Below are 14,413 nucleotides of genomic sequence, written 5' to 3' on the forward strand. Positions count from 1 at the left end.
ATATCAACTTTGTCTTCTTATGGCTTAATTCTTAAAACGACTCTAAAGCTAGTAGTATTTTATTTGAAAGATTTTTTAAAGCTACACTTGTTATAATTCGTCCTATCTATATTTCCTTCTTGAACAAGGTGTGAATTTTAAATCACACTTACACATTCCCTTACACCCATGCACACACCAACACACACACACACACACATACACCCACCAACACACACACACACACATAAAAATGAATTTAAAATAATGTCATGCCAATTTAACAAGAGTTTAACTAGTCTTTTCCGTATATTATTAAAAATCCTTGCTTTTTTTGATAGCGCAGCTACTCAATAACTTGTAAAGATATATACGTCTGACATTCCGAAACAAGTTAGTAATACAAAATTATGCTATTTATGTTTACTTAAAGTATTTTACAATTTTACTGCATAATCCTTTACTTTTCTTTTAAATTTTTAATAGCTAAGCTACTGTGATCTACTCTGCAATGCACTTTATCTGTCCGTCTGTTAGTCCGTAATGCTAATTATCCTGGCTGCTTTTCAAGATAGACATACTTTTTTGTGACGATTCCCTATACCAATGAGCCTCCCGTATATACTCTTGTTCAACTATGTGTCTATCAATGATTGCTATGGGGTTGATTACATATTAAAATAATTTAACTGCGCTGATAGAAAGACGGATAAAAAAGATTATGCTTTTTACAGCTCATGTGTAACGTGTGCTGCAGTAGTTTTTAGCAGCGAGGCTTCACTGTAAGTAGGTCAGTCAGTCATACTTTACTGTTAGAATTTAGATCAGCATAAAGTAATAATAAAAAATGTGGGGACGTAACATATTTAAACTTATTCATTCGAAACCGATTAATATCAGGTGGATTAGAACCGGTTCTCATCCATACGAGATTTTGGTACACCGAAAAATTTTAGGACGTTTTACTAAAGAGAAGTCGCATTAGGACGTTTGTCCCTTTAGGAGGTTTGTCGCATTAGGACGTTTGTCGCGGTAGGAGGTTTGTCGGTGTACTGTAAAAACTATGTCTAGCATCGTATTATATCCAGTTTTCTACGAATATGAAAATGTACAATAATAAGATTTATTCTAGTTTTTTTTTGCCCGTACCTTCGGTATTATGTCCGCGGAAAGCTGTTTACAATACGATGCGAGAAATAACTATTCAATTGTCCTATTTTTTTATTCATGTTGTATCTGAAGGAGAAATACAATAGACGATAAATTAGCATACCAATGAGAAAAATCAAAACTACCCCCTCCATAGACGTCCAAGGGGGGGGGGGTAATGGGGCGATTACCCCCCCCCCAAACGAATTTGGGGGTGCCGTAGGCACCCCCAACCATTTAGGAGGGGGTATTTACCCCCCCCCCAAACAATTTTGCGCGCCATTTTACCCCCCCCCCCCCCAAAACCGAATTACCCCCCCCTTAAAAAAATTTTACCCCCCCCAAAATAAAAAGCTTGGACGCCCCTGACCCCCTCTGTAAATAAAAAGAATGTTGGTCGAAAAGTTTAGACACTTCTACTTTAGAACCAACCAAACAAAATGCAATATAATATTTTTAACCAACGATTAAGAAATAGTTTTATAACTCGGGGTACTGTTGTAAATTACAGTACAACATTCCCTCTCTCCATTATATGAGGAGATTTTATAAAGAATAGTTATTTACTAGTGCATTATCAAAAACTAGCGACTACGCCCCTAGAGGCCACTAGGGACACTTTAGGAGGGGGGAGTCGAATTTGATAACCCAATTTCTTATTTTAAATTTTAAAAGAAAAAATAAAAAATATAAAAAAATTTTGGGGGGTGGAAATTTTTTTTAGGGGGAGTCCCCCCCCCCCTCATTTTTAATTTTAGTTAAAAAACTTTTTATTTTTGGGTGTGGAGTATCTTTATTTTGGGAGGGGGCGCCGGGGCGGGTGTTCCAACCCCCAAGAAAATAGTTGTCAACCTTCCCGGGACCTATGAGAAGCTACCCTGTAAAGAAGAACCCGATCGGTTCAGCGGATACCGAGATCATTCGTTACAAACAAATAGACAAACAGACAGACAAACATTCATTTACTTTATTATAAGGATATAAAAGCCACGCAACTGAGATATTGGTCATCCTTTTCAATATAAAATATATAATCCTTTTCCGCTTTGAATACTGAATCATAAAAAAATGAAACATAATTGACAACTCAATTAACAATTATGTTTATGTAATCAAAATTTAATTTTAAAGGATATTAATTACTAGCGGCTTGTGTTTGCTGTTGATATTATTTTAAAAACTAAAGGGCTAATTTTGAATAACTCCCTTCTTTCAGGGTAGGAAATGGCAGTAGGAAGGGAGGTAATGTGGGGTATCGCTATTTAAGCCAACTATAAGTTTAACTTTATTAGAATACATAGTAATCTGGTGTAATATCAAAGTAATAATGAATCCATTACCAAACTTATATTCCGGTGTTGTGTTTCATAATAGTATACCAATCATTTCAGCACCTCAGCTTTTGGTCGTCTACGTGTACAGAAACAAGACCCAAAATTTTGCTCTTACACAATTATAAAGAAACAGATTTCTAAGAGATAAAGGCATAGTTTTATTACATTGAACACATAAAAAGTTTCAGATTTATATTTGAATTAAAAAACATATGATTTAGTTTCTAAACTTGAATGTGACCAAATTCTAAGGTCCTTCTCGGGTAATCATGAGTAGACAGAAAAGAATAATTGAAATTTTAAGTGCATATTATTTTGTATGAAAAACTGTATACAAAAAATAATATGTGTAGTCCTTTCTTTAACACTAGCGGCTATGCCCCTAAAGGCATCTAGAGACACTTAAGGGGCGATGGATTGGGGTTGGGGTTGAGTCGAACTTGTATAGGATAGCCGCCCGAACAGATAATACTTTTTAATGTAATTCTTCATTTTAGATCATTCTTTTAAGTTACGCTAGTATACTTACTTTATAGAAATTCTACTTCATGATTATTCGGAGAAAATTTTCCTGATAGTGCTTAATAAGCAAGTGATAAATTGATATACATCCCAAATGATGGCAAACAAGATAACCACTACTTTAGATTAAATTATTGGTTGAAAAGTTTACAAATTATTAGTTTGGAACTAACACAAAATAAATGTACCCAAAGTTTTTGTGCCAACAATTAAAAAATAAATTAAAAACAATTAAAATAAAACTTTCGATAGATTGAGTTTTAACTTTGTCCAACATATCAAATTCTTAAGAAAATTATTTAAATGTCAGTTTGTTATTGTACTTATAAATTTCTGCCTTTGGGAAGCTTAGGATTATTGAATAGAAAATGTTTTGGTTAAATTAAGCGATAGTGTCCAATCCCTTCCTAGTAAAACTTAAATAGAATTAAAATATATTTTATACAGTGTGTTATTAATGAAAAAAGGAAGTTTTGAATAACAACCACTAGCATTTAATAGGCCAGATGCGTTACAAACAAACAAACAAAACGGACAGACAGACGGACAGACAAACAATCATATATTCAATTATCTGTCTGGGTGTTGGCTACTCTGTGAATATATACTTTTTATTAGCATATTCATCAGCTAGTAGACAAATTATTTTAGACCTTTTTAACGGACAATTTTGAAAAGATAAATAACTATATAACTATGCCCCTTCATTGCATTACTTTCAAAAACTTTATAACCCTTTTTATGGTTAACATAATTGCCCTCCTTGCGGATTCAAATTGATAGAAAAGAAATAAGAGACCTTGCTGTAAAACTTTGGGGACTAGTTTATTTCACAATCCAATATGTCCCATTCTATTATATTTTATCCTTGTTTTTTCTTCCTCACTATTTCAACAAAAAAAGTTTTGCATTTTGATTTGAATAAATGCATGGATGATAAATTATACAAAAAACATGCATAATTTATATAAAGTGTGGATTTATTCAAATGCATCTACTATAAAAAATTATACAAAAATAGCGAAACACATCCATATTTTTTGTCATATGTCAAGAAAAGATAAAAATATAAGCTCTGAATTTTTAAAAACCTATCTCATATAGGAGTGGAGAAAAAAAAACTCCTTAATAAAGACGAACAGAGTTAGTTAATAGTTATATAAATGACAAAAAAAATTAGTTCACTATCTTAATAATAAATCTATAAATATAAATGTATGACTAGATATCTGCCTGGATCACCCAGTTTTAAATTGCTTTCTGCTCTTTTGTATCGACTTGGCTGTGTTAAAATTCCCGACCCTTTTGGTTAATTTTCATAGACCGAGAAAGAAGACTGCAAAATAGCCTAAATTCATCCCAGGACAGATATAAAAAATCCAAACTACTTTAAATGGAACTAGCAGCTTCGCCCATAGCCTTTAGGGGCTGTGCCTCAAGAGATAATTTTAAAAAAGTACTACTGGTGCTGCGCCCATAGTTTAATTTTTTGGGTTTCAATCGATTCAGTGGTTACCGAGATCTTAAGCCTCAGACGGACGGACGCACAGACGGACGGAGAGACGGGCGGACGGACGGACAGACGGGCGGACAGATAGACATCAAGCTACTTTGTATTATTATATGGAATAGACAATATTCTAGGATAACAAATTACGATACCTTCTTTTTTACCGTTTAAGTCATAAAAGTTCACAAATATAAATAAAATACAAATATCCTTATACTTTTTAATATAAAATACCTTAAGAGGATTCAATAAATAATTCAATAAAATAAACGATAGATTTTAAAATCATTAAAAGATTAATACAAAATATCTTTTCTACCAAAATATAAAGACAATATAAAAAAAAATTATATGAAATACGTTATTTACCGTAAAAATAATAATATTTTCGCCACCTGGCGTTTAAAAGCAACATTGCTTAGCCCAGAGGAATCAGGGAAGTCAGGGAGGGAGGGGACATTGAACTGTAAATTTAACCGATACCTATTGTTTTATAACCGTGTTTTTAATTCGTTGGCTCAAAGACTTTTGTTACTTTTATTACATTTTGATTGGTTGATTATAAACTAATAGTGTTTGAACTTTACACAATTTTAATCTATAGAAGTGGTAATTATGTTTATCCTCATTTGGAATGTATCTAAATCCCTTGATATCGAGAGAAAAGTATTGTGAAGAGAAAGGGAATTTTGTTTTTAATGGGAGGAAGTGTTTCTCTAATAATTTTTAAGACGTTTTTGCAATGTAACGAGAAATCCATTATGAAGGTATTAAAAATATTCATAAAATCAAATATAAATATAAATATAAACAATAACACGTCATGGATTTTTTAAAATATAAAATTTTATTATATTTACTTTATAAAAACTATGCGTGCATTTAAACTTTAGCTATGAGTGTCGTATCGTGATTGTTTCTTCTGTTTGTATGAACACTATGAATGCTAGTATTAACTGGCCACAACGGAGTATTATAAAAATATGGTGTTCTTGCATTTGTGTCAATCTATATTATACTAGCGACTACGCCCCTAAAGGCTTTAGGGGCCCTTAGCGAGGGGGAGGGAGGGTGGTTGTAAGTCGACACTCCACTTACTATTTCAGTTTTGAAGAAAAAGTAAAATAAAATTGTGGGCTGGTCATTTTTATATTTTTCTAGCGACAATTTATCTTAGTAAAATAGTAACAAACCTTTCCTTACCATATATCAAGCTTTACAGTAAAGAAAAAAATGTCGTCTACCCAGCGGTTAGCAATATTTTAAGGTACAGACAAACAGACAGACAGACGTGTTACTTTAATGTAAAGATTTGGAAAATAGGTAGAAAACGAAGTATTTTTACAGTATTGGTAGGTTATTTTAGGTTTTGTTAGGTAAGGTAGGTTATTGTCCCGCAGAATTAGGAAATTGGCCCCGCAGAGGCTAGAAATAGGAGAAAAGCTACTGCGAAAATACGACGAAACCCGCTACTTCGTTTTCTTTACAAGATTTAAATATCTTAAGAACAACAACTGAAAGTTTCTAATGCATATAACTAGGAGAGGTATTTGTAGGACTACCAATTTTAAATTTTGTGTAACTATATAAACACCATTAATATTTGTACCGTATCATTATCCTTAAATTCTCACTTTCATATACATTTCTCTAAAAGTGCATTTCAGTGCAAGTGCACTGTTAAAAAAATACAAAACTGTTTGATCAACTAAGTTTGTTTAAAATCAATTTTTATACCTTTTGCAGCATTAATTATTGGTTGAAATTTTGGGTCATTTCTAGTTTGGAACTAACCAATGCAATGTGAATAAAAGTACCTAAAGTTTTTACGCTAACGAATAAGAAAATATAATCAAAAAAACTTTGGGTACCCGTGTAATCTGCGTTCAACATTAATTTTTTAAAATAAAATATTTTGTTTATTTTTTAGAGTGTATTTGTGAAGCTAATACAAATGACTTTCTAATGGTAACACCAACATATGTGTTGAATTTTTAGTTTTGTGTGCGTGCGTGTTTGTGACTTGTGTGTGTTTGCGTGGTCGCACGTATTTGTGTGCGTGCGTGTTTGTGTGTGTGTTTGTTCCCGCATTCGTTTGTGTCTGTGAAATTTTTGTGGTTTGTATTTGTGTATTTGGATAAAAGTAAAAGGACAATTTTTCTAAGGATAGAAATTTTAACCTAATAAAACAAGGATAACTATATTTATATGTCAATTACTTGTGCAGCTATGACATTCTAACAACACATATACTTGAAAAGAACAATTAATTCAATGTATAACTAGTATTTTCATTAAGTTAATGAATTTTTACATTTTTATTCCAAGTTTTTGAAATCCATAATTAAACAAGAAAATTCTTGTAACTATATGACTAAAATAAGAAGACAGAAACTTCATGAAATATTGGTAGTTTCTCTAAGTGCTTAGTCGAGCACTGAAACTATCCCTCCCCCTTATTTAAAAATAAAAAGGGGAATAGGGGGGGGGGGGGACAATTTTTGTGTGTTTGTGTCTGGTTAGTTTAGATTAAATTTCGAACATGGTAGCTCCATAAGGTTAAGGCACCGTAGATAAAAAAAAAACTACCCCCCTTGTTTTTGATTCATTTCAGAAGGATTTCCCTGCTCGCGGGGTACTTCGTGGGAAAGCACTAGAAATTTTTAAGAGGTACGGGATTGAATTTGGATTTGCTTTCTAAAATATAATTAGATAAATAGAAAAAAATAATTGATTTTTAATTATAAAAGTTACACAAGAATAAATAGGTAATTAAGAAAATCATTAAACTAAGAAAAATTTCACTTATTATCTATTAATCTATCTTTCTATTTATTTATCTAACTTTTTCTAATTAAACAAGGACAGTCATGTTCATAAGAGTAGAAGCAATACAAAGATTAAAACAAATTAAAAGACTTTAATAAATATATAAAGAATGTATATTTTAGTAGCGAAGGTAATCTATAATTCACTTTGTGTAGTTGTCCATTTGTCCCTAACGCGATGGATTTACCAGGGCTCGGCAGCCGCGCAGAAGCCTTAATTTTAAATCTGCTTGTGTGAAGAACAAAAATTTCCAATGAGATAGATCGTCTGATTAGGAACAGTTGTAATATGACGATTTCACTGAAGCTTACACGCCACTGACGATCAGCTGCCGAGCCCTGGGGTTTAATCTATTTTCTGACAATTTTATATCGATAAACAAAGAAAAACTAAAGATAATTCAAAAACAAGAAAACTTTCTCTAGGATATATTATATTATGATTTGATTGACGAAAAGCCAGATTATAAAAAAGCTGTGCTAATAAAAGTTGGTCAACCGCAAAAATACAATTTATGTTTAATTATCTAAAGTTTCTAATATAAGATTATGTCGAAGATATGATGTCAGAGGAAAGGAGTAATATATCCTCACATAGTTTATAGGATGGTTTTAGGCTATGTTAATCCACCTCTTCCCCTTAAAAGGAGTAAGTAGATGCAAGGGGCGCAGCCGATTGTAAAGTTACCAGAAAATTGTAAGAAAAGTAAGAGAATAGTTATTTATCGCATCGTATCATAGATAGCTAATATCGGATATACGAGTGAAAAATTTGAAGATTAAAACCGCCTCTGCCACGGAGCTAACAAAACTGATATTTTTGTGATTTTTATTTCGATATTCGTGGAAAATTTTCTGTAATACGATGATTTTTCAGTAAAGCTAAGAACTGGTTCTAATCCAGCGGATAGTAATTGGTTTCGAAGCTAACAAGAAAATTAATTTTCTTTCATTGCCAAATCTCTGTTTTGGTTAAATTACAGTTAAATTAGTATTTAGAACTTCAACTAAGGATTCTTCAATTCAACGGTTCATTTCACACCTTTAAATTACCATTTGCAGTTGGTCTGGCCATTTTGTAGGTAATTTTTGTAGGTAATGCACAATAAATTTCACTTAATTACTTTAAATAACAATGATGACAACATCCATATGTAGGCGAAGCAAAAAAATTATGGATGGATAAATTGAAACAAGGATGACAACATCCATAAAAGCGAAGCTCTGAAACGGTAGGACAAACGGACATTAACACTTGTATAGTGTCAGAACTGAATAATCAGAATATAAATGAATAAGAGTCTAGACAAAATTGTGAGTAAATTTGTTGAAAAACTTCTTGATACAGGATAATGTTTATGGACATACTTACATTTTTAGGAATTGATTATAGAGTTCCTTTGCTTATAATATTGTATTTTGTTGTCTCAGAAATCAGTATACAAAAAATCAGAACAATCGGATAATTAGATCACATAAACATTTGTTGTTAAAAAAGTAAAATATCAACTTATTGAATAGGACAATTCTAACATGCCTAAATTAACGAAAAAAGCTATACGTCTCGGGCGTACGGACAGACAGACCCTAATTATAGAAAAGCTTCGCTTTTAAAACGTAACAAATGATCAGTATCAAAAAATGTAAAATAGTTCTAAATTAACTTACGGACTTTCTGATAATGATCTAAATCATACCTAACTGTTACAAGAATCATCATAGCAAGTTTGAAATCGATAGGACAATTCTAACATGTAAAAGCTAAACGTTGCGGAAGAAAAGACCTACCCTAATAATGGAAAATCATCAAAAGAAAGCTATGCTTTCACTATTGCTAGGCCTACAAAGCAGAATTAAATGTCCCGTTGAATTTTATTTTCAAGAATTTGTCGCAATGCCAAATTTCTGCTGAAATTAATAGGAAAAACTAAATTTCTCTTTCGAATTAAATGTTTTGTTGTCGAAGCCAGGGAGTAATAACAATATAGTTGGAAAATTACCTGAGCTGGATCCTTAAATCATTTCAATGGTGCGCCAAATCGGGATGCACCAAATTTCAGCATATCACAGCGCGGCATTTCGTAAAATGCTGTGCTCTCATTGGTGGAAAGTTAGCTCACCCCGATTTGGCGCACCATTGAAATGATTTTAAGATCCAGCTCTGTTTAATTCATCCTGGGTTGTTCAAAGATTGGGTTTTTAATATCAAGAAGCTCATTCACATTTTATATTTTGAAACTTGGTTTGATTTATATGCTGGAAATGATTTCAAATAATATGATTGCAGTGTTACTAAAGGTAAGAGGAATAAAAATTAGTCTAAAAACATTCAAAGACTTCGGTTTAGAAAAAAAATAGACAACTCTTCCAGGGGTTCCTTGTTAAGCATTCCAAAATTTTAATATAAATGACAACAAAATTACTAATTAATTTCTATAAAACCAGACATAATTTTCATATTTTAATCAAATTAAAAACATGATGCTAAAGAAAGTAATTTGCTTTGCAGAAAATTATAAAAATGTAAGGGATCTCTACTCAAAATATTCAATATACAGGGTGCGCCACATATCCTCGGACTTTTTCTAAATTGTAAACAAATGAACATAAAATCGTCAATTTTAAAGATTTTTTTAAATTTTAAAAACTGGGAAGCAAACTAGGTATTTGACTATTGGATCATTGATTAAAATCGCCGCCAGCATCAATCACCGCCTTTACCCGCCTCCTCAACAGCTGGCAGGCCCAGGTCAAAATGTACCTGTCCAAGATGACGAAGTTCTCCTTGATAGTGGCAATGAGGGAGGTCTTTGTGGTATGGGCACGTCTATTGGTGCATGCTTCAAAGTAGCCCTAGGCCCAAAAGTCCATTGAATTAAGATCGGGCTGCTGGGAGGGCCCATTTCCTTAGGAATGTGAGTAACCGCAGGATCCTAATTCACCCAACTTTCAAGCTACCATTTGACACGGGGGCCTTGATTTAGACCACAGTTGAGCTAGAACAATGTTCTATACCTTTTTAGAAATGGCATGAAGATTCAAATAGGGTTGTCAGCGCAATCTATAGTCTAAAATGAGTTTTTAAGTTCCATATGGGTCTCTAAAGTCGAGAACCGAGAAATTTTCACGATTTTTGACTTTTTGACATCTCTAAATCTGTCATGTTTCACTTTGCCGGAGTACTACAGCCAAGCCATTTTAGATAGAGAGCTCTAATCTTTTCTAGTGTCTTACTTATGTATCTAACAGTATACCCAGCAAGTTGCATAACTCTACCTCATCTACAGAGGGGCTGAGGTACGATTTATTGGGCCCTAGTCGAGAATCCAGATTATACCATCGGCGCAACTCGAATCTGCCTTGTTGAACATAAGTGCGACCAGCTCGGAGTACGAGCCCATCTTCGTCCAAAGATTTTATTGTGCTTAAAGGTCATTACCTAAGCTTTTTATAGTGGGGTCAAACGTCCTGATTGGTCAAGTAGTTTTGACGTTATGATCGTTTAAAAAATGTCCGAGGATATGTGGCGCACCCTGTATATAATTTTTGGTTCCCCAGAGATTTTAGGAGATAATACATCGAATTAATATACATCCTCAATGTTGTAAACAAAATTACCCCCTTTGGTGGAGCAAAATTACTGGTTGAAAAGTTTTGACACTAATAATCAGTCACAATTTAATACGAGTACCGAAAGTTTTTTATCCAACGAATAGAATAACGTGGTTATAAATATTTGGTTGCCATTATAATTTACAGTCCAATGTTCTCTCTCTGTTTTAACAAGACGATTTTTAGCCACTCGTAATGATAGTTATTATATTTTACTTAAATGACTTTTAAAAATTAAACATGAAAAACAAACATAACAGAAAGTTACAAAAAGTTGAACTGCATAAAAGTTTGGCATAACTATCTCACGGTTGATTTTTTATTAAATGAATAAGTTAGGGTACAATGTTTGGCACTTTCAATATAAGTAAATGATAATAACAAAGCCACAGAATACGATAATACCTTCAGAAAAATCGATGAAAATAGTTTTCATACTAAATTTTGGTTTTTTATATTTTTTCTAAAATGTCATGACAGAAGATGTAAAATGTCGTCTCAGTTTTTTGAAAGGATTAATCTTCTCTGAAATCTAAATTATCAAAATATTTTTTTTGGTAAATGATTATACGATATATGTCAAACATTTTATCAAAAAGAAATATTTAAAATTGTGAGGTAGAAACCTGAATAATTTTTCTTGTGGAAATAGCTTTCTGCAAATGTTGATAAACATATGTCTGCTAGCATTAAGATGTTTGTACTGCCAATACACGTTGGGTTTTATTTAAATAATTTTTTTAAAATGTTCTTTTTTTTACCTCGTATACCAATAACGAAAATCTGATTCACTTATAGTCGGAAATTCATTATGAAACAGGGGACATGCACAAAATTTTTGAACCCTGATCGAATAGGAGCTGAGATAATAGGGGGGCAGGCGCCCGACTGATAAGGGTTAAATAGAAGTTGATTGAATATTGGTTGGAAAAGGTAATCATTAACCCCCCCCCCCCCCCCCCCCAATCAACTAAGACTCGCCTACGGCCCGATCTTTTAGGATTGCTTTGTAATTCACATTTTTGAAAGTCTTTCAACAGTATACACAGCAAATTCTCTCTTTTTTAACTAACTTTCCGAATAATATACCTAAAGCATTTGAATTAACAAAGGATATGCTAATATTTTTACCATTCAAATTTATTTAATATTCTAATAAATAGCGCAACCCTCCAAGTTATGGCTACTTTTCATGAACATATGATCTAAAGAATAAGCTCTGACGCAATGTCATGTAAGGATATTATAATATTCATTAAAAAAATTGTTATTTTTGCATATATGTTACATTTTACAGTGTTTTGTGGCTCAAAAGAAAGACAATTAAAATTTATTTCATATTATATAGTTTAAATTGCATAAGATAACCTAGAAATAGTAAAAAAGTCCCTTTCTTTTTTTGTCGTAAAACAGAAATTAACAAAGATTTTTATTAAAAAACACCTTAGTGTAAAAATTAAAAATTTTAAATATGGTCACAAAAAGATTCAATTAGTTTATTAAATGTTTCATTTTCAGCAAATGACGATTAATCTCTATTACAAAGAATAAAGTGTAAAAAGATATTCTCGTTTTAATTTTAAGCAACTTCAAATGCATTTTAATACCTATTAATGATTTATTTTTTAAAACATCATTTTATAAAATGTTATTGATTTTTAAAGTTATATATTAGAATGTTTTTAAATTTTGTTAACATTTTGTTTTAAATGTAGAAAATTGGTAATTCTAAACATTCAAAAAATGATTTTATTAAATTTTCATCACTTAAATTGCATGTTTGATGAAATTTTCAACTGATAATTCAAGAAAAATCGTTTAAGTTTTATTATATTTTACTTTGAAATGTTAAAAAATATAATTATTGTCAAAAATGTGGAAGTTATACTTTCCTCAAAAAAAGACCTAAAACATGCAAATTAACACGTGTAATGAGATTTTTTTTCTTTCAGGTTTAATTTTAAGTAATTATTGATATTTTTTTGTAAAAAGGATTTTATATAAAAAGTTTTAAAACTCGAGTTATGTAGTGGTTCTAAAAAAGGTTGCGAATTTATGCAATTTTCTTGCAAAAAAAATTTTCTAGGATTTTAAAAATAGCATAGGGTGTTATTAGACGTACTTACAGATACAATTGCTAAGTCATTTTGGCCAAACACTAAAATAAAGTTTTGACATCTGAGGGACCAAGCGTGATCTGTTTGGATATATGTTTACCTAAGGGGAATCTTATAGGCGTCCATTGACGTAATAAACCTAAATACTCTATAATTTGATATGTCTGGTAGTCTATAAGAAACGGAATGGAGTTAACATTTATTTCTCAATTGTTGTTCAAGATAGACGTCTGAATATTTTTTTGTGTAGATTCTATATGAATTAGCTTCCAGGATAAAATTTACATGATCCGTAAGTTTGTCGATCATGTTACAATATACCAATACATATTTCAAATAAATTTAATTTCTAATTTACTGTTAACAACTGCTATATAACTGATTTTGTCTGTTTGTCAATCCATATATTTTTGTGCTTAGACACTTATGGAAGTTGCCATCTTTGATTTTTTGTAAAACATATGTTGAGAAAATTATAGTTTTATCTAGCGCTGCTATGTGTTATTCAGGGATTAGGGATAAGACATTGGGAGAAAAACAAATGACGAACCCCAAACTGTCCCACTTTGAGGAAGGGGGGAAGAAAATCTCTTCCCTTTTCTCCTATCTCTTTTGAAGAGATATTCTTCCCCCCTTCCCTTTTTCTTTCCCGAAACGTATATGACGTCACTGGAATCGTCTTTCTCAAAGTGGGACAGTTTAGGGTTCGTCAAAAAAATTTAAAATCTCCAATAATGACAAGAATAAATAAGATTACCCCTTCTTTAGATTAAAGTTTTAGGTTGAAAGGAAAATGCCCAAAGTTATTTGGCCATCGAGTAAAAATTGTTATTATAAAGCTTTGGTGATGTCCCCTCACTCCCTGATGCTAAAAAATAGAAAACACTTTCATTTGTTTTTAGAAGTAATTGCACAGTATTTTAAATACAGATTAGAGATATTGGCGTTTTCATTTATAATTATAGAATAAATTCGATACTAAAAAATAAAATCTTAATTATCAATTATAAAATAAAAATAAAAATATGTTAAGCTTGATTTTAGAGAGTATACATATAAGTTTCTAAGTTAGACAAGATTATTATTTATTATGTTATTAAAATCAAAGTACCATGAAACATATATGGACATAAATTATAAGGTTTATGTGTTATTACTACATCTATGTATTTACAGTGGGGTATTTGAAAGGTAATGGGTTTTCCTAAGTGCCTCTCTACTTTTATATATCACAATAGTTATCTATCGTATTATAGACAGCTTTCCGCGGATAGTAAAATTAAAAATTTTAAGATTAATTATAGTTTTGTTAGCCCCTAGGAAAACTCTCACCCCCCTAATATATATCGGCCCTGAAAAAAA

The 14,413-nt window shown here is 31.7% G+C and overlaps 1 protein-coding gene across 1 annotated transcript in view; it reads left to right on the plus strand.

The window, feature by feature from the left end:
* The window catches only part of LOC145330442 (uncharacterized), a 108,482-nt gene that overhangs the window by 45,043 nt on the left and 49,026 nt on the right, over window positions 1-14,413 (plus strand). The gene's annotated exons all lie outside the window — the stretch shown is intronic.

This window comes from Acartia tonsa, chromosome 10 (assembly GCF_053477335.1).
Source record: "Acartia tonsa isolate MP-2025a chromosome 10, ASM5347733v1, whole genome shotgun sequence".
Taxonomy (NCBI): domain Eukaryota; kingdom Metazoa; phylum Arthropoda; class Copepoda; order Calanoida; family Acartiidae; genus Acartia; species Acartia tonsa.